The following is a 24,181-nucleotide window of genomic DNA, read 5'->3' as shown; positions in this document are numbered from 1 at the left end:
CCTTCCATTCCTATGAGTAATGTGAGTGCTCATGAAGGGGACATGGTTGGGTCCACCCCTTTCCCGGTTATCCCCTCTAGGCCTTTTGGCTTAGATCAAGTGTAAAAAAAGAAAGGATCTTGCGACAGATCGCATCCTGAGGCACGTTTTTTTTTGTGTGAATACTTGCACTTGGGTGACTTGTGAGCACATACTGATACATACGTTCCCTATCTGGGGACCATAAATTAAATGGATTTTTGAGAAAGGGAGCTGATTTGGAAGCTTGCTTTTGTCGCCCTATGCATTGACCCGATGTGGCAGTATCTTCGGGTAGTGAACAGTGCACCACCCCATTCCAGTGTTAAACAAGAAAGATTCTCATTTAATCCTCCGTGGGTGAGAATTTGAGTTTGAGAATTGGAGACCAAAATGATGAGTTGCACTGACTGGTTTATGAACGTCTATTCATTTAGCGTTTTAATGACCATGTTTGCACACTGATTGGTGTAAAAAAATAAAATAAAACTAAATAATAATAATCTAGCACACCTGTGCAGGTTTGACATGACATGACAGGTAGCTGTCTTGTGGGTGGTGCTGAATCCTGTTAAATGACATGAGGGTCTCATGCCTATACACAAGGGTGTGTCATTGCTGTTGCTTGACCATGCATTGGTTTCTGTGGTCAGTGAATGATAAAAACAAAATTTACCATCCATTGATGGATGGGAAATCCGCCATGAGGCATTTGTTTTTAGAAACTGCTGCTCACAACCAATGTTGCAATGGAGTGTCTCCATCTGCTGGTGGTATTGGAAAGGCATTAGTGCTATGACAGGGTCTGAAGAAGAAGAAGAAGAAGAAGAAGAAGAAGAAGAAGACGGAAAAAAATATATATAAAAAGAAAAAGAGAGAGAGAGAGAGAGACTGACTTAGTGAGCGAGTGAGTGAGAGAGTCAGAGTGAGTGAGAGTGAATGAGTGAGTGAGTGATTGAGTGAGTGAGTGAGTGAGTGAGTGAGAACAAATGAGTTAAAGCAAGTGAGTGAGAGAGATCGAATGAATGAAAGTCTGAATGACAGAAAGAAAAAAGGATGAAGAAAGAAGCATGAAGAAAAAAAAATGTATATGGAGTTGCTGACATGAGTGCAATCTACAAAGCCGTTGAGGCTGATCCTCATGGGAGGATTATTGCACCAGGACCCTTAGCACTTTTAAAATGCCATTCAATGCCACGGGCTAGATGTAAACTGCAGATGACCATGTTGTGGTAGTTACCATGGATACCCAAGTGATGTGTGAGCTAACACATAGGCCCAACAGATTCCAAGAAGGCCAGAATCACCAGCGGCACCACCATCGATTGTCAGGTCACCCGGATTCAGCAAATACCAGAGTCCAAAATGATGCAGGTTTATACTGTTAATTTTCAGTTTATCGTTACAGTTGGTGTTATTCCATGTCGGAAGGGACGCAGCTACAGCCAGTGGGGTAACTAGAGACAGGCAGGCAGCTATGTGCAACAAAGGTAGGCGTGTTGTTTTCATATGCAGATCTGAAATATTGTCTTATATGCAAGAGGAGGAGTGATGGGGGTTCAGGCAAAAGCCAGGCTATGGATTGCATTGCTAAATGCTCCATCAGAGTGCAATGGTCGCCTGTCCTTTTTTTAAGTGATGATGTGGGTTTAGCCTGTGCTGTATGTATGTATGGGTGGCTGACTGCCACCCACCCAGAAAGTGTATGGGAGGCTGGTTGGCTGCCAGCCTTCCTTCCATTCCTATGAGTAATGTGAGTGCTCATGAAGGGGACATGGTTGGGTCCACCCCTTTCCCGGTTATCCCCTCTAGGCCTTTTGGCTTAGATCAAGTGTAAAAAAAGAAAGGATCTTGCGACAGATCGCATCCTGAGGCACGTTTTTTTTTGTGTGAATACTTGCACTTGGGTGACTTGTGAGCACATACTGATACATACGTTCCCTATCTGGGGACCATAAATTAAATGGATTTTTGAGAAAGGGAGCTGATTTGGAAGCTTGCTTCTGTCGCCCTATGCATTGACCCGATGTGGCAGTATCTTCGGGTAGTGAACAGTGCACCACCCCATTCCAGTGTTAAACAAGAAAGATTCTCATTTAATCCTCCGTGGGTGAGAATTTGAGTTTGAGAATTGGAGACCAAAATGATGAGTTGCACTGACTGGTTTATGAACGTCTATTCATTTAGCGTTTTAATGACCATGTTTGCACACTGATTGGTGTAAAAAAATAAAATAAAACTAAATAATAATAATCTAGCACACCTGTGCAGGTTTGACATGACATGACAGGTAGCTGTCTTGTGGGTGGTGCTGAATCCTGTTAAATGACATGAGGGTCTCATGCCTATACACAAGGGTGTGTCATTGCTGTTGCTTGACCATGCATTGGTTTCTGTGGTCAGTGAATGATAAAAACAAAATTTACCATCCATTGATGGATGGGAAATCCGCCATGAGGCATTTGTTTTTAGAAACTGCTGCTCACAACCAATGTTGCAATGGAGTGTCTCCATCTGCTGGTGGTATTGGAAAGGCATTAGTGCTATGACAGGGTCTGAAGAAGAAGAAGAAGAAGAAGAAGAAGAAGAAGAAGAAGAAGAAGAAGAAGACGGAAAAAAATATATATAAAAAGAAAAAGAGAGAGAGAGAGAGAGACTGACTTAGTGAGCGAGTGAGTGAGAGAGTGAGAGTGAGTGAGAGTGAATGAGTGAGTGAGTGATTGAGTGAGTGAGTGAGTGAGTGAGAACAAATGAGTTAAAGCAAGTGAGTGAGAGAGATCGAATGAATGAAAGTCTGAATGACAGAAAGAAAAAAGGATGAAGAAAGAAGCATGAAGAAAAAAAAATGTATATGGAGTTGCTGACATGAGTGCAATCTACAAAGCCGTTGAGGCTGATCCTCATGGGAGGATTATTGCACCAGGACCCTTAGCACTTTTAAAATGCCATTCAATGCCACGGGCTAGATGTAAACTGCAGATGACCATGTTGTGGTAGTTACCATGGATACCCAAGTGATGTGTGAGCTAACACATAGGCCCAACAGATTCCAAGAAGGCCAGAATCACCAGCGGCACCACCATCGATTGTCAGGTCACCCGGATTCAGCAAATACCAGAGTCCAAAATGATGCAGGTTTATACTGTTAATTTTCAGTTTATCGTTACAGTTGGTGTTATTCCATGTCGGAAGGGACGCAGCTACAGCCAGTGGGGTAACTAGAGACAGGCAGGCAGCTATGTGCAACAAAGGTAGGCGTGTTGTTTTCATATGCAGATCTGAAATATTGTCTTATATGCAAGAGGAGGAGTGATGGGGGTTCAGGCAAAAGCCAGGCTATGGATTGCATTGCTAAATGCTCCATCAGAGTGCAATGGTCGCCTGTCCTTTTTTTAAGTGATGATGTGGGTTTAGCCTGTGCTGTATGTATGTATGGGTGGCTGACTGCCACCCACCCAGAAAGTGTATGGGAGGCTGGTTGGCTGCCAGCCTTCCTTCCATTCCTATGAGTAATGTGAGTGCTCATGAAGGGGACATGGTTGGGTCCACCCCTTTCCCAGTTATCCCCTCTAGGCCTTTTGGCTTAGATCAAGTGTAAAAAAAGAAAGGATCTTGCGACAGATCGCATCCTGAGGCACGTTTTTTTTTGTGTGAATACTTGCACTTGGGTGACTTGTGAGCACATACTGATACATACGTTCCCTATCTGGGGACCATAAATTAAATGGATTTTTGAGAAAGGGAGCTGATTTGGAAGCTTGCTTCTGTCGCCCTATGCATTGACCCGATGTGGCAGTATCTTCGGGTAGTGAACAGTGCACCACCCCATTCCAGTGTTAAACAAGAAAGATTCTCATTTAATCCTCCGTGGGTGAGAATTTGAGTTTGAGAATTGGAGACCAAAATGATGAGTTGCACTGACTGGTTTATGAACGTCTATTCATTTAGCGTTTTAATGACCATGTTTGCACACTGATTGGTGTAAAAAAATAAAATAAAACTAAATAATAATAATCTAGCACACCTGTGCAGGTTTGACATGACATGACAGGTAGCTGTCTTGTGGGTGGTGCTGAATCCTGTTAAATGACATGAGGGTCTCATGCCTATACACAAGGGTGTGTCATTGCTGTTGCTTGACCATGCATTGGTTTCTGTGGTCAGTGAATGATAAAAACAAAATTTACCATCCATTGATGGATGGGAAATCCGCCATGAGGCATTTGTTTTTAGAAACTGCTGCTCACAACCAATGTTGCAATGGAGTGTCTCCATCTGCTGGTGGTATTGGAAAGGCATTAGTGCTATGACAGGGTCTGAAGAAGAAGAAGAAGAAGAAGAAGAAGAAGACGGAAAAAAATATATATAAAAAGAAAAAGAGAGAGAGAGAGAGAGACTGACTTAGTGAGCGAGTGAGTGAGAGAGTGAGAGTGAGTGAGAGTGAATGAGTGAGTGAGTGAGTGAGTGAGTGAGAACAAATGAGTTAAAGCAAGTGAGTGAGAGAGATCGAATGAATGAAAGTCTGAATGACAGAAAGAAAAAAGGATGAAGAAAGAAGCATGAAGAAAAAAAAATGTATATGGAGTTGCTGACATGAGTGCAATCTACAAAGCCGTTGAGGCTGATCCTCATGGGAGGATTATTGCACCAGGACCCTTAGCACTTTTAAAATGCCATTCAATGCCACGGGCTAGATGTAAACTGCAGATGACCATGTTGTGGTAGTTACCATGGATACCCAAGTGATGTGTGAGCTAACACATAGGCCCAACAGATTCCAAGAAGGCCAGAATCACCAGCGGCACCACCATCGATTGTCAGGTCACCCGGATTCAGCAAATACCAGAGTCCAAAATGATGCAGGTTTATACTGTTAATTTTCAGTTTATCGTTACAGTTGGTGTTATTCCATGTCGGAAGGGACGCAGCTACAGCCAGTGGGGTAACTAGAGACAGGCAGGCAGCTATGTGCAACAAAGGTAGGCGTGTTGTTTTCATATGCAGATCTGAAATATTGTCTTATATGCAAGAGGAGGAGTGATGGGGGTTCAGGCAAAAGCCAGGCTATGGATTGCATTGCTAAATGCTCCATCAGAGTGCAATGGTCGCCTGTCCTTTTTTTAAGTGATGATGTGGGTTTAGCCTGTGCTGTATGTATGTATGGGTGGCTGACTGCCACCCACCCAGAAAGTGTATGGGAGGCTGGTTGGCTGCCAGCCTTCCTTCCATTCCTATGAGTAATGTGAGTGCTCATGAAGGGGACATGGTTGGGTCCACCCCTTTCCCGGTTATCCCCTCTAGGCCTTTTGGCTTAGATCAAGTGTAAAAAAAGAAAGGATCTTGCGACAGATCGCATCCTGAGGCACGTTTTTTTTTGTGTGAATACTTGCACTTGGGTGACTTGTGAGCACATACTGATACATACGTTCCCTATCTGGGGACCATAAATTAAATGGATTTTTGAGAAAGGGAGCTGATTTGGAAGCTTGCTTCTGTCGCCCTATGCATTGACCCGATGTGGCAGTATCTTCGGGTAGTGAACAGTGCACCACCCCATTCCAGTGTTAAACAAGAAAGATTCTCATTTAATCCTCCGTGGGTGAGAATTTGAGTTTGAGAATTGGAGACCAAAATGATGAGTTGCACTGACTGGTTTATGAACGTCTATTCATTTAGCGTTTTAATGACCATGTTTGCACACTGATTGGTGTAAAAAAATAAAATAAAACTAAATAATAATAATCTAGCACACCTGTGCAGGTTTGACATGACATGACAGGTAGCTGTCTTGTGGGTGGTGCTGAATCCTGTTAAATGACATGAGGGTCTCATGCCTATACACAAGGGTGTGTCATTGCTGTTGCTTGACCATGCATTGGTTTCTGTGGTCAGTGAATGATAAAAACAAAATTTACCATCCATTGATGGATGGGAAATCCGCCATGAGGCATTTGTTTTTAGAAACTGCTGCTCACAACCAATGTTGCAATGGAGTGTCTCCATCTGCTGGTGGTATTGGAAAGGCATTAGTGCTATGACAGGGTCTGAAGAAGAAGAAGAAGAAGAAGAAGAAGAAGAAGACGGAAAAAAATATATATAAAAAGAAAAAGAGAGAGAGAGAGAGAGACTGACTTAGTGAGCGAGTGAGTGAGAGAGTGAGAGTGAGTGAGAGTGAATGAGTGAGTGAGTGATTGAGTGAGTGAGTGAGTGAGTGAGAACAAATGAGTTAAAGCAAGTGAGTGAGAGAGATCGAATGAATGAAAGTCTGAATGACAGAAAGAAAAAAGGATGAAGAAAGAAGCATGAAGAAAAAAAAATGTATATGGAGTTGCTGACATGAGTGCAATCTACAAAGCCGTTGAGGCTGATCCTCATGGGAGGATTATTGCACCAGGACCCTTAGCACTTTTAAAATGCCATTCAATGCCACGGGCTAGATGTAAACTGCAGATGACCATGTTGTGGTAGTTACCATGGATACCCAAGTGATGTGTGAGCTAACACATAGGCCCAACAGATTCCAAGAAGGCCAGAATCACCAGCGGCACCACCATCGATTGTCAGGTCACCCGGATTCAGCAAATACCAGAGTCCAAAATGATGCAGGTTTATACTGTTAATTTTCAGTTTATCGTTACAGTTGGTGTTATTCCATGTCGGAAGGGACGCAGCTACAGCCAGTGGGGTAACTAGAGACAGGCAGGCAGCTATGTGCAACAAAGGTAGGCGTGTTGTTTTCATATGCAGATCTGAAATATTGTCTTATATGCAAGAGGAGGAGTGATGGGGGTTCAGGCAAAAGCCAGGCTATGGATTGCATTGCTAAATGCTCCATCAGAGTGCAATGGTCGCCTGTCCTTTTTTTAAGTGATGATGTGGGTTTAGCCTGTGCTGTATGTATGTATGGGTGGCTGACTGCCACCCACCCAGAAAGTGTATGGGAGGCTGGTTGGCTGCCAGCCTTCCTTCCATTCCTATGAGTAATGTGAGTGCTCATGAAGGGGACATGGTTGGGTCCACCCCTTTCCCGGTTATCCCCTCTAGGCCTTTTGGCTTAGATCAAGTGTAAAAAAAGAAAGGATCTTGCGACAGATCGCATCCTGAGGCACGTTTTTTTTTGTGTGAATACTTGCACTTGGGTGACTTGTGAGCACATACTGATACATACGTTCCCTATCTGGGGACCATAAATTAAATGGATTTTTGAGAAAGGGAGCTGATTTGGAAGCTTGCTTCTGTCGCCCTATGCATTGACCCGATGTGGCAGTATCTTCGGGTAGTGAACAGTGCACCACCCCATTCCAGTGTTAAACAAGAAAGATTCTCATTTAATCCTCCGTGGGTGAGAATTTGAGTTTGAGAATTGGAGACCAAAATGATGAGTTGCACTGACTGGTTTATGAACGTCTATTCATTTAGCGTTTTAATGACCATGTTTGCACACTGATTGGTGTAAAAAAAATAAAATAAAACTAAATAATAATAATCTAGCACACCTGTGCAGGTTTGACATGACATGACAGGTAGCTGTCTTGTGGGTGGTGCTGAATCCTGTTAAATGACATGAGGGTCTCATGCCTATACACAAGGGTGTGTCATTGCTGTTGCTTGACCATGCATTGGTTTCTGTGGTCAGTGAATGATAAAAACAAAATTTACCATCCATTGATGGATGGGAAATCCGCCATGAGGCATTTGTTTTTAGAAACTGCTGCTCACAACCAATGTTGCAATGGAGTGTCTCCATCTGCTGGTGGTATTGGAAAGGCATTAGTGCTATGACAGGGTCTGAAGAAGAAGAAGAAGAAGAAGAAGAAGAAGACGGAAAAAAATATATATAAAAAGAAAAAGAGAGAGAGAGAGAGAGACTGACTTAGTGAGCGAGTGAGTGAGAGAGTGAGAGTGAGTGAGAGTGAATGAGTGAGTGAGTGATTGAGTGAGTGAGTGAGTGAGTGAGAACAAATGAGTTAAAGCAAGTGAGTGAGAGAGATCGAATGAATGCAAGTCTGAATGACAGAAAGAAAAAAGGATGAAGAAAGAAGCATGAAGAAAAAAAAATGTATATGGAGTTGCTGACATGAGTGCAATCTACAAAGCCGTTGAGGCTGATCCTCATGGGAGGATTATTGCACCAGGACCCTTAGCACTTTTAAAATGCCATTCAATGCCACGGGCTAGATGTAAACTGCAGATGACCATGTTGTGGTAGTTACCATGGATACCCAAGTGATGTGTGAGCTAACACATAGGCCCAACAGATTCCAAGAAGGCCAGAATCACCAGCGGCACCACCATCGATTGTCAGGTCACCCGGATTCAGCAAATACCAGAGTCCAAAATGATGCAGGTTTATACTGTTAATTTTCAGTTTATCGTTACAGTTGGTGTTATTCCATGTCGGAAGGGACGCAGCTACAGCCAGTGGGGTAACTAGAGACAGGCAGGCAGCTATGTGCAACAAAGGTAGGCGTGTTGTTTTCATATGCAGATCTGAAATATTGTCTTATATGCAAGAGGAGGAGTGATGGGGGTTCAGGCAAAAGCCAGGCTATGGATTGCATTGCTAAATGCTCCATCAGAGTGCAATGGTCGCCTGTCCTTTTTTTAAGTGATGATGTGGGTTTAGCCTGTGCTGTATGTATGTATGGGTGGCTGACTGCCACCCACCCAGAAAGTGTATGGGAGGCTGGTTGGCTGCCAGCCTTCCTTCCATTCCTATGAGTAATGTGAGTGCTCATGAAGGGGACATGGTTGGGTCCACCCCTTTCCCGGTTATCCCCTCTAGGCCTTTTGGCTTAGATCAAGTGTAAAAAAAGAAAGGATCTTGCGACAGATCGCATCCTGAGGCACGTTTTTTTTTGTGTGAATACTTGCACTTGGGTGACTTGTGAGCACATACTGATACATACGTTCCCTATCTGGGGACCATAAATTAAATGGATTTTTGAGAAAGGGAGCTGATTTGGAAGCTTGCTTCTGTCGCCCTATGCATTGACCCGATGTGGCAGTATCTTCGGGTAGTGAACAGTGCACCACCCCATTCCAGTGTTAAACAAGAAAGATTCTCATTTAATCCTCCGTGGGTGAGAATTTGAGTTTGAGAATTGGAGACCAAAATGATGAGTTGCACTGACTGGTTTATGAACGTCTATTCATTTAGCGTTTTAATGACCATGTTTGCACACTGATTGGTGTAAAAAAAATAAAATAAAACTAAATAATAATAATCTAGCACACCTGTGCAGGTTTGACATGACATGACAGGTAGCTGTCTTGTGGGTGGTGCTGAATCCTGTTAAATGACATGAGGGTCTCATGCCTATACACAAGGGTGTGTCATTGCTGTTGCTTGACCATGCATTGGTTTCTGTGGTCAGTGAATGATAAAAACAAAATTTACCATCCATTGATGGATGGGAAATCCGCCATGAGGCATTTGTTTTTAGAAACTGCTGCTCACAACCAATGTTGCAATGGAGTGTCTCCATCTGCTGGTGGTATTGGAAAGGCATTAGTGCTATGACAGGGTCTGAAGAAGAAGAAGAAGAAGAAGAAGAAGAAGACGGAAAAAAATATATATAAAAAGAAAAAGAGAGAGAGAGAGAGAGACTGACTTAGTGAGCGAGTGAGTGAGAGAGTGAGAGTGAGTGAGAGTGAATGAGTGAGTGAGTGATTGAGTGAGTGAGTGAGTGAGAACAAATGAGTTAAAGCAAGTGAGTGAGAGAGATCGAATGAATGAAAGTCTGAATGACAGAAAGAAAAAAGGATGAAGAAAGAAGCATGAAGAAAAAAAAATGTATATGGAGTTGCTGACATGAGTGCAATCTACAAAGCCGTTGAGGCTGATCCTCATGGGAGGATTATTGCACCAGGACCCTTAGCACTTTTAAAATGCCATTCAATGCCACGGGCTAGATGTAAACTGCAGATGACCATGTTGTGGTAGTTACCATGGATACCCAAGTGATGTGTGAGCTAACACATAGGCCCAACAGATTCCAAGAAGGCCAGAATCACCAGCGGCACCACCATCGATTGTCAGGTCACCCGGATTCAGCAAATACCAGAGTCCAAAATGATGCAGGTTTATACTGTTAATTTTCAGTTTATCGTTACAGTTGGTGTTATTCCATGTCGGAAGGGACGCAGCTACAGCCAGTGGGGTAACTAGAGACAGGCAGGCAGCTATGTGCAACAAAGGTAGGCGTGTTGTTTTCATATGCAGATCTGAAATATTGTCTTATATGCAAGAGGAGGAGTGATGGGGGTTCAGGCAAAAGCCAGGCTATGGATTGCATTGCTAAATGCTCCATCAGAGTGCAATGGTCGCCTGTCCTTTTTTTAAGTGATGATGTGGGTTTAGCCTGTGCTGTATGTATGTATGGGTGGCTGACTGCCACCCACCCAGAAAGTGTATGGGAGGCTGGTTGGCTGCCAGCCTTCCTTCCATTCCTATGAGTAATGTGAGTGCTCATGAAGGGGACATGGTTGGGTCCACCCCTTTCCCGGTTATCCCCTTTAGGCCTTTTGGCTTAGATCAAGTGTAAAAAAAGAAAGGATCTTGCGACAGATCGCATCCTGAGGCACGTTTTTTTTTGTGTGAATACTTGCACTTGGGTGACTTGTGAGCACATACTGATACATACGTTCCCTATCTGGGGACCATAAATTAAATGGATTTTTGAGAAAGGGAGCTGATTTGGAAGCTTGCTTCTGTCGCCCTATGCATTGACCCGATGTGGCAGTATCTTCGGGTAGTGAACAGTGCACCACCCCATTCCAGTGTTAAACAAGAAAGATTCTCATTTAATCCTCCATGGGTGAGAATTTGAGTTTGAGAATTGGAGACCAAAATGATGAGTTGCACTGACTGGTTTATGAACGTCTATTCATTTAGCGTTTTAATGACCATGTTTGCACACTGATTGGTGTAAAAAAATAAAATAAAACTAAATAATAATAATCTAGCACACCTGTGCAGGTTTGACATGACATGACAGGTAGCTGTCTTGTGGGTGGTGCTGAATCCTGTTAAATGACATGAGGGTCTCATGCCTATGCACAAGGGTGTGTCATTGCTGTTGCTTGACCATGCATTGGTTTCTGTGGTCAGTGAATGATAAAAACAAAATTTACCATCCATTGATGGATGGGAAATCCGCCATGAGGCATTTGTTTTTAGAAACTGCTGCTCACAACCAATGTTGCAATGGAGTGTCTCCATCTGCTGGTGGTATTGGAAAGGCATTAGTGCTATGACAGGGTCTGAAGAAGAAGAAGAAGAAGAAGAAGAAGAAGACGGAAAAAAATATATATAAAAAGAAAAAGAGAGAGAGAGAGAGAGACTGACTTAGTGAGCGAGTGAGTGAGAGAGTGAGAGTGAGTGAGAGTGAATGAGTGAGTGAGTGATTGAGTGAGTGAGTGAGTGAGTGAGAACAAATGAGTTAAAGCAAGTGAGTGAGAGAGATCGAATGAATGAAAGTCTGAATGACAGAAAGAAAAAAGGATGAAGAAAGAAGCGTGAAGAAAAAAAAATGTATATGGAGTTGCTGACATGAGTGCAATCTACAAAGCCGTTGAGGCTGATCCTCATGGGAGGATTATTGCACCAGGACCCTTAGCACTTTTAAAATGCCATTCAATGCCACGGGCTAGATGTAAACTGCAGATGACCATGTTGTGGTAGTTACCATGGATACCCAAGTGATGTGTGAGCTAACACATAGGCCCAACAGATTCCAAGAAGGCCAGAATCACCAGCGGCACCACCATCGATTGTCAGGTCACCCGGATTCAGCAAATACCAGAGTCCAAAATGATGCAGGTTTATACTGTTAATTTTCAGTTTATCGTTACAGTTGGTGTTATTCCATGTCGGAAGGGACGCAGCTACAGCCAGTGGGGTAACTAGAGACAGGCAGGCAGCTATGTGCAACAAAGGTAGGCGTGTTGTTTTCATATGCAGATCTGAAATATTGTCTTATATGCAAGAGGAGGAGTGATGGGGGTTCAGGCAAAAGCCAGGCTATGGATTGCATTGCTAAATGCTCCATCAGAGTGCAATGGTCGCCTGTCCTTTTTTTAAGTGATGATGTGGGTTTAGCCTGTGCTGTATGTATGTATGGGTGGCTGACTGCCACCCACCCAGAAAGTGTATGGGAGGCTGGTTGGCTGCCAGCCTTCCTTCCATTCCTATGAGTAATGTGAGTGCTCATGAAGGGGACATGGTTGGGTCCACCCCTTTCCCGGTTATCCCCTCTAGGCCTTTTGGCTTAGATCAAGTGTAAAAAAAGAAAGGATCTTGCGACAGATCGCATCCTGAGGCACGTTTTTTTTTGTGTGAATACTTGCACTTGGGTGACTTGTGAGCACATACTGATACATACGTTCCCTATCTGGGGACCATAAATTAAATGGATTTTTGAGAAAGGGAGCTGATTTGGAAGCTTGCTTCTGTCGCCCTATGCATTGACCCGATGTGGCAGTATCTTCGGGTAGTGAACAGTGCACCACCCCATTCCAGTGTTAAACAAGAAAGATTCTCATTTAATCCTCCGTGGGTGAGAATTTGAGTTTGAGAATTGGAGACCAAAATGATGAGTTGCACTGACTGGTTTATGAACGTCTATTCATTTAGCGTTTTAATGACCATGTTTGCACACTGATTGGTGTAAAAAAATAAAATAAAACTAAATAATAATAATCTAGCACACCTGTGCAGGTTTGACATGACATGACAGGTAGCTGTCTTGTGGGTGGTGCTGAATCCTGTTAAATGACATGAGGGTCTCATGCCTATACACAAGGGTGTGTCATTGCTGTTGCTTGACCATGCATTGGTTTCTGTGGTCAGTGAATGATAAAAACAAAATTTACCATCCATTGATGGATGGGAAATCCGCCATGAGGCATTTGTTTTTAGAAACTGCTGCTCACAACCAATGTTGCAATGGAGTGTCTCCATCTGCTGGTGGTATTGGAAAGGCATTAGTGCTATGACAGGGTCTGAAGAAGAAGAAGAAGAAGAAGAAGAAGACGGAAAAAAATATATATAAAAAGAAAAAGAGAGAGAGAGAGAGAGACTGACTTAGTGAGCGAGTGAGTGAGAGAGTGAGAGTGAGTGAGAGTGAGTGAGTGAGTGAGTGAGAACAAATGAGTTAAAGCAAGTGAGTGAGAGAGATCGAATGAATGAAAGTCTGAATGACAGAAAGAAAAAAGGATGAAGAAAGAAGCATGAAGAAAAAAAAATGTATATGGAGTTGCTGACATGAGTGCAATCTACAAAGCCGTTGAGGCTGATCCTCATGGGAGGATTATTGCACCAGGACCCTTAGCACTTTTAAAATGCCATTCAATGCCACGGGCTAGATGTAAACTGCAGATGACCATGTTGTGGTAGTTACCATGGATACCCAAGTGATGTGTGAGCTAACACATAGGCCCAACAGATTCCAAGAAGGCCAGAATCACCAGCGGCACCACCATCGATTGTCAGGTCACCCGGATTCAGCAAATACCAGAGTCCAAAATGATGCAGGTTTATACTGTTAATTTTCAGTTTATCGTTACAGTTGGTGTTATTCCATGTCGGAAGGGACGCAGCTACAGCCAGTGGGGTAACTAGAGACAGGCAGGCAGCTATGTGCAACAAAGGTAGGCGTGTTGTTTTCATATGCAGATCTGAAATATTGTCTTATATGCAAGAGGAGGAGTGATGGGGGTTCAGGCAAAAGCCAGGCTATGGATTGCATTGCTAAATGCTCCATCAGAGTGCAATGGTCGCCTGTCCTTTTTTTAAGTGATGATGTGGGTTTAGCCTGTGCTGTATGTATGTATGGGTGGCTGACTGCCACCCACCCAGAAAGTGTATGGGAGGCTGGTTGGCTGCCAGCCTTCCTTCCATTCCTATGAGTAATGTGAGTGCTCATGAAAGGGACATGGTTGGGTCCACCCCTTTCCCGGTTATCCCCTCTAGGCCTTTTGGCTTAGATCAAGTGTAAAAAAAGAAAGGATCTTGCGACAGATCGCATCCTGAGGCACGTTTTTTTTTTTTGTGTGAATACTTGCACTTGGGTGACTTGTGAGCACATACTGATACATACGTTCCCTATCTGGGGACCATAAATTAAATGGATTTTTGAGAAAGGGAGCTGATTTGGAAGCTTGCTTCTGTCGCCCTATGCATTGACCCGATGTGGCAGTATCTTCGGGTAGTGAACAGTGCACCACCCCATTCCAGTGTTAAACAAGAAAGATTCTCATTTAATCCTCCGTGGGTGAGAATTTGAGTTTGAGAATTGGAGACCAAAATGATGAGTTGCACTTACTGGTTTATGAACGTCTATTCATTTAGCGTTTTAATGACCATGTTTGCACACTGATTGGTGTAAAAAAATAAAATAAAACTAAATAATAATAATCTAGCACACCTGTGCAGGTTTGACATGACATGACAGGTAGCTGTCTTGTGGGTGGTGCTGAATCCTGTTAAATGACATGAGGGTCTCATGCCTATACACAAGGGTGTGTCATTGCTGTTGCTTGACCATGCATTGGTTTCTGTGGTCAGTGAATGATAAAAACAAAATTTACCATCCATTGATGGATGGGAAATCCGCCATGAGGCATTTGTTTTTAGAAACTGCTGCTCACAACCAATGTTGCAATGGAGTGTCTCCATCTGCTGGTGGTATTGGAAAGGCATTAGTGCTATGACAGGGTCTGAAGAAGAAGAAGAAGAAGAAGAAGACGGAAAAAAATATATATAAAAAGAAAAAGAGAGAGAGAGAGAGAGACTGACTTAGTGAGCGAGTGAGTGAGAGAGTGAGAGTGAGTGAGAGTGAATGAGTGAGTGAGTGATTGAGTGAGTGAGTGAGTGAGTGAGTGAGAACAAATGAGTTAAAGCAAGTGAGTGAGAGAGATCGAATGAATGAAAGTCTGAATGACAGAAAGAAAAAAGGATGAAGAAAGAAGCATGAAGAAAAAAAAATGTATATGGAGTTGCTGACATGAGTGCAATCTACAAAGCCGTTGAGGCTGATCCTCATGGGAGGATTATTGCACCAGGACCCTTAGCACTTTTAAAATGCCATTCAATGCCACGGGCTAGATGTAAACTGCAGATGACCATGTTGTGGTAGTTACCATGGATACCCAAGTGATGTGTGAGCTAACACATAGGCCCAACAGATTCCAAGAAGGCCAGAATCACCAGCGGCACCACCATCGATTGTCAGGTCACCCGGATTCAGCAAATACCAGAGTCCAAAATGATGCAGGTTTATACTGTTAATTTTCAGTTTATCGTTACAGTTGGTGTTATTCCATGTCGGAAGGGACGCAGCTACAGCCAGTGGGGTAACTAGAGACAGGCAGGCAGCTATGTGCAACAAAGGTAGGCGTGTTGTTTTCATATGCAGATCTGAAATATTGTCTTATATGCAAGAGGAGGAGTGATGGGGGTTCAGGCAAAAGCCAGGCTATGGATTGCATTGCTAAATGCTCCATCAGAGTGCAATGGTCGCCTGTCCTTTTTTTAAGTGATGATGTGGGTTTAGCCTGTGCTGTATGTATGTATGGGTGGCTGACTGCCACCCACCCAGAAAGTGTATGGGAGGCTGGTTGGCTGCCAGCCTTCCTTCCATTCCTATGAGTAATGTGAGTGCTCATGAAGGGGACATGGTTGGGTCCACCCCTTTCCCGGTTATCCCCTCTAGGCCTTTTGGCTTAGATCAAGTGTAAAAAAAGAAAGGATCTTGCGACAGATCGCATCCTGAGGCACGTTTTTTTTTGTGTGAATACTTGCACTTGGGTGACTTGTGAGCACATACTGATACATACGTTCCCTATCTGGGGACCATAAATTAAATGGATTTTTGAGAAAGGGAGCTGATTTGGAAGCTTGCTTCTGTCGCCCTATGCATTGACCCGATGTGGCAGTATCTTCGGGTAGTGAACAGTGCACCACCCCATTCCAGTGTTAAACAAGAAAGATTCTCATTTAATCCTCCGTGGGTGAGAATTTGAGTTTGAGAATTGGAGACCAAAATGATGAGTTGCACTGACTGGTTTATGAACGTCTATTCATTTAGCGTTTTAATGACCATGTTTGCACACTGATTGGTGTAAAAAAATAAAATAAAACTAAATAATAATAATCTAGCACACCTGTGCAGGTTTGACATGACATGACAGGTAGCTGTCTTGTGGGTGGTGCTGAATCCTGTTAAATGACATGAGGGTCTCATGCCTATACACAAGGGTGTGTCATTGCTGTTGCTTGACCATGCATTGGTTTCTGTGGTCAGTGAATGATAAAAACAAAATTTACCATCCATTGATGGATGGGAAATCCGCCATGAGGCATTTGTTTTTAGAAACTGCTGCTCACAACCAATGTTGCAATGGAGTGTCTCCATCTGCTGGTGGTATTGGAAAGGCATTAGTGCTATGACAGGGTCTGAAGAAGAAGAAGAAGAAGAAGAAGAAGAAGAAGAAGAAGAAGAAGACGGAAAAAAATATATATAAAAAGAAAAAGAGAGAGAGAGAGAGAGACTGACTTAGTGAGCGAGTGAGTGAGAGAGTGAGAGTGAGTGAGAGTGAATGAGTGAGTGAGTGATTGAGTGAGTGAGTGAGTGAGAACAAATGAGTTAAAGCAAGTGAGTGAGAGAGATCGAATGAATGAAAGTCTGAATGACAGAAAGAAAAAAGGATGAAGAAAGAAGCATGAAGAAAAAAAAATGTATATGGAGTTGCTGACATGAGTGCAATCTACAAAGCCGTTGAGGCTGATCCTCATGGGAGGATTATTGCACCAGGACCCTTAGCACTTTTAAAATGCCATTCAATGCCACGGGCTAGATGTAAACTGCAGATGACCATGTTGTGGTAGTTACCATGGATACCCAAGTGATGTGTGAGCTAACACATAGGCCCAACAGATTCCAAGAAGGCCAGAATCACCAGCGGCACCACCATCGATTGTCAGGTCACCCGGATTCAGCAAATACCAGAGTCCAAAATGATGCAGGTTTATACTGTTAATTTTCAGTTTATCGTTACAGTTGGTGTTATTCCATGTCGGAAGGGACGCAGCTACAGCCAGTGGGGTAACTAGAGACAGGCAGGCAGCTATGTGCAACAAAGGTAGGCATGTTGTTTTCATATGCAGATCTGAAATATTGTCTTATATGCAAGAGGAGGAGTGATGGGGGTTCAGGCAAAAGCCAGGCTATGGATTGCATTGCTAAATGCTCCATCAGAGTGCAATGGTCGCCTGTCCTTTTTTTAAGTGATGATGTGGGTTTAGCCTGTGCTGTATGTATGTATGGGTGGCTGACTGCCACCCACCCAGAAAGTGTATGGGAGGCTGGTTGGCTGCCAGCCTTCCTTCCATTCCTATGAGTAATGTGAGTGCTCATGAAGGGGACATGGTTGGGTCCACCCCTTTCCCGGTTATCCCCTCTAGGCCTTTTGGCTTAGATCAAGTGTAAAAAAAGAAAGGATCTTGCGACAGATCGCATCCTGAGGCACGTTTTTTTTTGTGTGAATACTTGCACTTGGGTGACTTGTGAGCACATACTGATACATACGTTCCCTATCTGGGGACCATAAATTAAATGGATTTTTGAGAAAGGGAGCTGATTTGGAAGCTTGCTTCTGTCGCCCTATGCATTGACCCGATGTGGCAGTATCTTCGGGTAGTGAACAGTGCACCACCCCATTCCAGTGTTAAACAAGAAAGATTCTCATTTAATCCTCCGTGGGTGAGAATTTGAGTTTGAGAATTGGAGACCAAAATGATGAGTTGCACTGACTGGTTTATGAACGTCTATTCATTTAGCGTTTTAATGACCATGTTTGCACACTGATTGGTGTAAAAAAATAAAATAAAACTAAATAATAATAATCTAGCACACCTGTGCAGGTTTGACATGACATGACAGGTAGCTGTCTTGTGGGTGGTGCTGAATCCTGTTAAATGACATGAGGGTCTCATGCCTATACACAAGGGTGTGTCATTGCTGTTGCTTGACCATGCATTGGTTTCTGTGGTCAGTGAATGATAAAAACAAAATTTACCATCCATTGATGGATGGGAAATCCGCCATGAGGCATTTGTTTTTAGAAACTGCTGCTCACAACCAATGTTGCAATGGAGTGTCTCCATCTGCTGGTGGTATTGGAAAGGCATTAGTGCTATGACAGGGTCTGAAGAAGAAGAAGAAGAAGAAGAAGAAGAAGACGGAAAAAAATATATATAAAAAGAAAAAGAGAGAGAGAGAGAGAGACTGACTTAGTGAGCGAGTGAGTGAGAGAGTGAGAGTGAGTGAGAGTGAATGAGTGAGTGAGTGATTGAGTGAGTGAGTGAGTGAGTGAGAACAAATGAGTTAAAGCAAGTGAGTGAGAGAGATCGAATGAATGAAAGTCTGAATGACAGAAAGAAAAAAGGATGAAGAAAGAAGCATGAAGAAAAAAAAATGTATATGGAGTTGCTGACATGAGTGCAATCTACAAAGCCGTTGAGGCTGATCCTCATGGGAGGATTATTGCACCAGGACCCTTAGCACTTTTAAAATGCCATTCAATGCCACGGGCTAGATGTAAACTGCAGATGACCATGTTGTGGTAGTTACCATGGATACCCAAGTGATGTGTGAGCTAACACATAGGCCCAACAGATTCCAAGAAGGCCAGAATCACCAGCGGCACCACCATCGATTGTCAGGTCACCCGGATTCAGCAAATACCAGAGTCCAAAATGATGCAGGTTTATACTGTTAATTTTCAGTTTATCGTTACAGTTGGTGTTATTCCATGTCGGAAGGGACGCAGCTACAGCCAGTGGGGTAACTAGAGACAGGCAGGCAGCTATGTGCAACAAAGGTAGGCGTGTTGTTTTCATATGCAGATCTGAAATATTGTCTTATATGCAAGAGGAGGAGTGATGGGGGTTCAGGCAAAAGCCAGGCTATGGATTGCATTGCTAAATGCTCCATCAGAGTGCAATGGTCGCCTGTCCTTTTTTTAAGTGATGATGTGGGTTTAGCCTGTGCTGTATGTATGTATGGGTGGCTGACTGCCACCCACCCAGAAAGTGTATGGGAGGCTGGTTGGCTGCCAGCCTTCCTTCCATTCCTATGAGTAATGTGAGTGCTCATGAAGGGGACATGGTTGGGTCCACCCCTTTCCCGGTTATCCCCTCTAGGCCTTTTGGCTTAGATCAAGTGTAAAAAAAGAAAGGATCTTGCGACAGATCGCATCCTGAGGCACGTTTTTTTTTGTGTGAATACTTGCACTTGGGTGACTTGTGAGCACATACTGATACATACGTTCCCTATCTGGGGACCATAAATTAAATGGATTTTTGAGAAAGGGAGCTGATTTGGAAGCTTGCTTCTGTCGCCCTATGCATTGACCCGATGTGGCAGTATCTTCGGGTAGTGAACAGTGCACCACCCCATTCCAGTGTTAAACAAGAAAGATTCTCATTTAATCCTCCGTGGGTGAGAATTTGAGTTTGAGAATTGGAGACCAAAATGATGAGTTGCACTGACTGGTTTATGAACGTCTATTCATTTAGCGTTTTAATGACCATGTTTGCACACTGATTGGTGTAAAAAAATAAAATAAAACTAAATAATAATAATCTAGCACACCTGTGCAGGTTTGACATGACATGACAGGTAGCTGTCTTGTGGGTGGTGCTGAATCCTGTTAAATGACATGAGGGTCTCATGCCTATACACAAGGGTGTGTCATTGCTGTTGCTTGACCATGCATTGGTTTCTGTGGTCAGTGAATGATAAAAACAAAATTTACCATCCATTGATGGATGGGAAATCCGCCATGAGGCATTTGTTTTTAGAAACTGCTGCTCACAACCAATGTTGCAATGGAGTGTCTCCATCTGCTGGTGGTATTGGAAAGGCATTAGTGCTATGACAGGGTCTGAAGAAGAAGAAGAAGAAGAAGAAGAAGAAGAAGAAGAAGAAGAAGAAGAAGACGGAAAAAAATATATATAAAAAGAAAAAGAGAGAGAGAGAGAGAGACTGACTTAGTGAGCGAGTGAGTGAGAGAGTGAGAGTGAGTGAGAGTGAATGAGTGAGTGAGTGATTGAGTGAGTGAGTGAGTGAGAACAAATGAGTTAAAGCAAGTGAGTGAGAGAGATCGAATGAATGAAAGTCTGAATGACAGAAAGAAAAAAGGATGAAGAAAGAAGCATGAAGAAAAAAAAATGTATATGGAGTTGCTGACATGAGTGCAATCTACAAAGCCGTTGAGGCTGATCCTCATGGGAGGATTATTGCACCAGGACCCTTAGCACTTTTAAAATGCCATTCAATGCCACGGGCTAGATGTAAACTGCAGATGACCATGTTGTGGTAGTTACCATGGATACCCAAGTGATGTGTGAGCTAACACATAGGCCCAACAGATTCCAAGAAGGCCAGAATCACCAGCGGCACCACCATCGATTGTCAGGTCACCCGGATTCAGCAAATACCAGAGTCCAAAATGATGCAGGTTTATACTGTTAATTTTCAGTTTATCGTTACAGTTGGTGTTATTCCATGTCGGAAGGGACGCAGCTACAGCCAGTGGGGTAACTAGAGACAGGCAGGCAGCTATGTGCAACAAAGGTAGGCATGTTGTTTTCATATGCAGATCTGAAATATTGTCTTATATGCAAGAGGAGGAGTGATGGGGGTTCAGGCAAAAGCCAGGCTATGGATTGCATTGCTAAATGCTCCATCAGAGTGCAATGGTCGCCTGTCCTTTTTTTAAGTGATGATGTGGGTTTAGCCTGTGCTGTATGTATGTATGGGTGGCTGACTGCCACCCACCCAGAAAGTGTATGGGAGGCTGGTTGGCTGCCAGCCTTCCTTCCATTCCTATGAGTAATGTGAGTGCTCATGAAGGGGACATGGTTGGGTCCACCCCTTTCCCGGTTATCCCCTCTAGGCCTTTTGGCTTAGATCAAGTGTAAAAAAAGAAAGGATCTTGCGACAGATCGCATCCTGAGGCACGTTTTTTTTTGTGTGAATACTTGCACTTGGGTGACTTGTGAGCACATACTGATACATACGTTCCCTATCTGGGGACCATAAATTAAATGGATTTTTGAGAAAGGGAGCTGATTTGGAAGCTTGCTTCTGTCGCCCTATGCATTGACCCGATGTGGCAGTATCTTCGGGTAGTGAACAGTGCACCACCCCATTCCAGTGTTAAACAAGAAAGATTCTCATTTAATCCTCCGTGGGTGAGAATTTGAGTTTGAGAATTGGAGACCAAAATGATGAGTTGCACTGACTGGTTTATGAACGTCTATTCATTTAGCGTTTTAATGACCATGTTTGCACACTGATTGGTGTAAAAAAATAAAATAAAACTAAATAATAATAATCTAGCACACCTGTGCAGGTTTGACATGACATGACAGGTAGCTGTCTTGTGGGTGGTGCTGAATCCTGTTAAATGACATGAGGGTCTCATGCCTATACACAAGGGTGTGTCATTGCTGTTGCTTGACCATGCATTGGTTTCTGTGGTCAGTGAATGATAAAAACAAAATTTACCATCCATTGATGGATGGGAAATCCGCCATGAGGCATTTGTTTTTAGAAACTGCTGCTCACAACCAATGTTGCAATGGAGTGTCTCCATCTGCTGGTGGTATTGGAAAGGCATTAGTGCTATGACAGGGTCTGAAGAAGAAGAAGAAGAAGAAGAAGAAGAAGAAGAAGACGGAAAAAAATATATATAAAAAGAAAAAGAGAGAGAGAGAGAGAGACTGACTTAGTGAGCGAGTGAGTGAGAGAGTGAGAGTGAGTGAGAGTGAATGAGTGAGTGAGTGATTGAGTGAGTGAGTGAGTGAGTGAGAACAAATGAGTTAAAGCAAGTGAGTGAGAGAGATCGAATGAATGAAAGTCTGAATGACAGAAAGAAAAAAGGATGAAGAAAGAAGCATGAAGAAAAAAAAATGTATATGGAGTTGCTGACATGAGTGCAATCTACAAAGCCGTTGAGGCTGATCCTCATGGGAGGATTATTGCACCAGGACCCTTAGCACTTTTAAAATGCCATTCAATGCCACGGGCTAGATGTAAACTGCAGATGACCATGTTGTGGTAGTTACCATGGATACCCAAGTGATGTGTGAGCTAACACATAGGCCCAACAGATTCCAAGAAGGCCAGAATCACCAGCGGCACCACCATCGATTGTCAGGTCACCCGGATTCAGCAAATACCAGAGTCCAAAATGATGCAGGTTTATACTGTTAATTTTCAGTTTATCGTTACAGTTGGTGTTATTCCATGTCGGAAGGGACGCAGCTACAGCCAGTGGGGTAACTAGAGACAGGCAGGCAGCTATGTGCAACAAAGGTAGGCGTGTTGTTTTCATATGCAGATCTGAAATATTGTCTTATATGCAAGAGGAGGAGTGATGGGGGTTCAGGCAAAAGCCAGGCTATGGATTGCATTGCTAAATGCTCCATCAGAGTGCAATGGTCGCCTGTCCTTTTTTTAAGTGATGATGTGGGTTTAGCCTGTGCTGTATGTATGTATGGGTGGCTGACTGCCACCCACCCAGAAAGTGTATGGGAGGCTGGTTGGCTGCCAGCCTTCCTTCCATTCCTATGAGTAATGTGAGTGCTCATGAAGGGGACATGGTTGGGTCCACCCCTTTCCCGGTTATCCCCTCTAGGCCTTTTGGCTTAGATCAAGTGTAAAAAAAGAAAGGATCTTGCGACAGATCGCATCCTGAGGCACGTTTTTTTTTGTGTGAATACTTGCACTTGGGTGACTTGTGAGCACATACTGATACATACGTTCCCTATCTGGGGACCATAAATTAAATGGATTTTTGAGAAAGGGAGCTGATTTGGAAGCTTGCTTCTGTCGCCCTATGCATTGACCCGATGTGGCAGTATCTTCGGGTAGTGAACAGTGCACCACCCCATTCCAGTGTTAAACAAGAAAGATTCTCATTTAATCCTCCGTGGGTGAGAATTTGAGTTTGAGAATTGGAGACCAAAATGATGAGTTGCACTGACTGGTTTATGAACGTCTATTCATTTAGCGTTTTAATGACCATGTTTGCACACTGATTGGTGTAAAAAAATAAAATAAAACTAAATAATAATAATCTAGCACACCTGTGCAGGTTTGACATGACATGACAGGTAGCTGTCTTGTGGGTGGTGCTGAATCCTGTTAAATGACATGAGGGTCTCATGCCTATACACAAGGGTGTGTCATTGCTGTTGCTTGACCATGCATTGGTTTCTGTGGTCAGTGAATGATAAAAACAAAATTTACCATCCATTGATGGATGGGAAATCCGCCATGAGGCATTTGTTTTTAGAAACTGCTGCTCACAACCAATGTTGCAATGGAGTGTCTCCATCTGCTGGTGGTATTGGAAAGGCATTAGTGCTATGACAGGGTCTGAAGAAGAAGAAGAAGAAGAAGAAGAAGAAGAAGAAGACGGAAAAAAATATATATAAAAAGAAAAAGAGAGAGAGAGAGAGAGACTGACTTAGTGAGCGAGTGAGTGAGAGAGTGAGAGTGAGTGAGAGTGAATGAGTGAGTGAGTGATTGAGTGAGTGAGTGAGTGAGTGAGAACAAATGAGTTAAAGCAAGTGAGTGAGAGAGATCGAATGAATGAAAGTCTGAATGACAGAAAGAAAAAAGGATGAAGAAAGAAGCATGAAGAAAAAAAAATGTATATGGAGTTGCTGACATGAGTGCAATCTACAAAGCCGTTGAGGCTGATCCTCATGGGAGGATTATTGCACCAGGACCCTTAGCACTTTTAAAATGCCATTCAATGCCACGGGCTAGATGTAAACTGCAGATGACCATGTTGTGGTAGTTACCATGGATACCCAAGTGATGTGTGAGCTAACACATAGGCCCAACAGATTCCAAGAAGGCCAGAATCACCAGCGGCACCACCATCGATTGTCAGGTCACCCGGATTCAGCAAATACCAGAGTCCAAAATGATGCAGGTTTATACTGTTAATTTTCAGTTTATCGTTACAGTTGGTGTTATTCCATGTCGGAAGGGACGCAGCTACAGCCAGTGGGGTAACTAGAGACAGGCAGGCAGCTATGTGCAACAAAGGTAGGCGTGTTGTTTTCATATGCAGATCT

The 24,181-nt window shown here is 43.3% G+C and overlaps 14 pseudogenes; all 14 read left to right on the top strand.

Moving 5' to 3' along the window:
- The first annotated feature begins 69 nt into the window (after nucleotides 1-69).
- On the top strand, nucleotides 70-333 carry LOC130289346 (U2 spliceosomal RNA; annotated as a pseudogene).
- A 1,486-nt stretch (nucleotides 334-1,819) lies between these two features.
- Nucleotides 1,820-2,083, top strand: LOC130286117 (U2 spliceosomal RNA; annotated as a pseudogene).
- A 1,497-nt stretch (nucleotides 2,084-3,580) lies between these two features.
- LOC130286116 (U2 spliceosomal RNA) lies at nucleotides 3,581-3,844 on the top strand (annotated as a pseudogene).
- A 1,464-nt stretch (nucleotides 3,845-5,308) lies between these two features.
- On the top strand, nucleotides 5,309-5,572 carry LOC130286115 (U2 spliceosomal RNA; annotated as a pseudogene).
- Nucleotides 5,573-7,051: 1,479 nt separating this feature from the next.
- LOC130286114 (U2 spliceosomal RNA) lies at nucleotides 7,052-7,315 on the top strand (annotated as a pseudogene).
- A 1,477-nt stretch (nucleotides 7,316-8,792) lies between these two features.
- On the top strand, nucleotides 8,793-9,056 carry LOC130286112 (U2 spliceosomal RNA; annotated as a pseudogene).
- Nucleotides 9,057-10,529: 1,473 nt separating this feature from the next.
- LOC130289731 (U2 spliceosomal RNA) lies at nucleotides 10,530-10,793 on the top strand (annotated as a pseudogene).
- A 1,476-nt stretch (nucleotides 10,794-12,269) lies between these two features.
- LOC130286111 (U2 spliceosomal RNA) lies at nucleotides 12,270-12,533 on the top strand (annotated as a pseudogene).
- Nucleotides 12,534-13,982: 1,449 nt separating this feature from the next.
- LOC130288432 (U2 spliceosomal RNA) lies at nucleotides 13,983-14,249 on the top strand (annotated as a pseudogene).
- Nucleotides 14,250-15,723: 1,474 nt separating this feature from the next.
- On the top strand, nucleotides 15,724-15,987 carry LOC130286110 (U2 spliceosomal RNA; annotated as a pseudogene).
- Nucleotides 15,988-17,474: 1,487 nt separating this feature from the next.
- Nucleotides 17,475-17,738, top strand: LOC130286109 (U2 spliceosomal RNA; annotated as a pseudogene).
- Nucleotides 17,739-19,214: 1,476 nt separating this feature from the next.
- Nucleotides 19,215-19,478, top strand: LOC130286108 (U2 spliceosomal RNA; annotated as a pseudogene).
- Nucleotides 19,479-20,971: 1,493 nt separating this feature from the next.
- Nucleotides 20,972-21,235, top strand: LOC130286106 (U2 spliceosomal RNA; annotated as a pseudogene).
- A 1,482-nt stretch (nucleotides 21,236-22,717) lies between these two features.
- LOC130286105 (U2 spliceosomal RNA) lies at nucleotides 22,718-22,981 on the top strand (annotated as a pseudogene).
- Nucleotides 22,982-24,181: the final 1,200 nt, after the last annotated feature.

Source organism: Hyla sarda, chromosome 8 (assembly GCF_029499605.1).
Source record: "Hyla sarda isolate aHylSar1 chromosome 8, aHylSar1.hap1, whole genome shotgun sequence".
In the NCBI taxonomy this organism is placed as follows: Eukaryota; Metazoa; Chordata; class Amphibia; order Anura; family Hylidae; genus Hyla; species Hyla sarda.
This window is presented reverse-complemented; position numbering and strand designations above follow the sequence as displayed.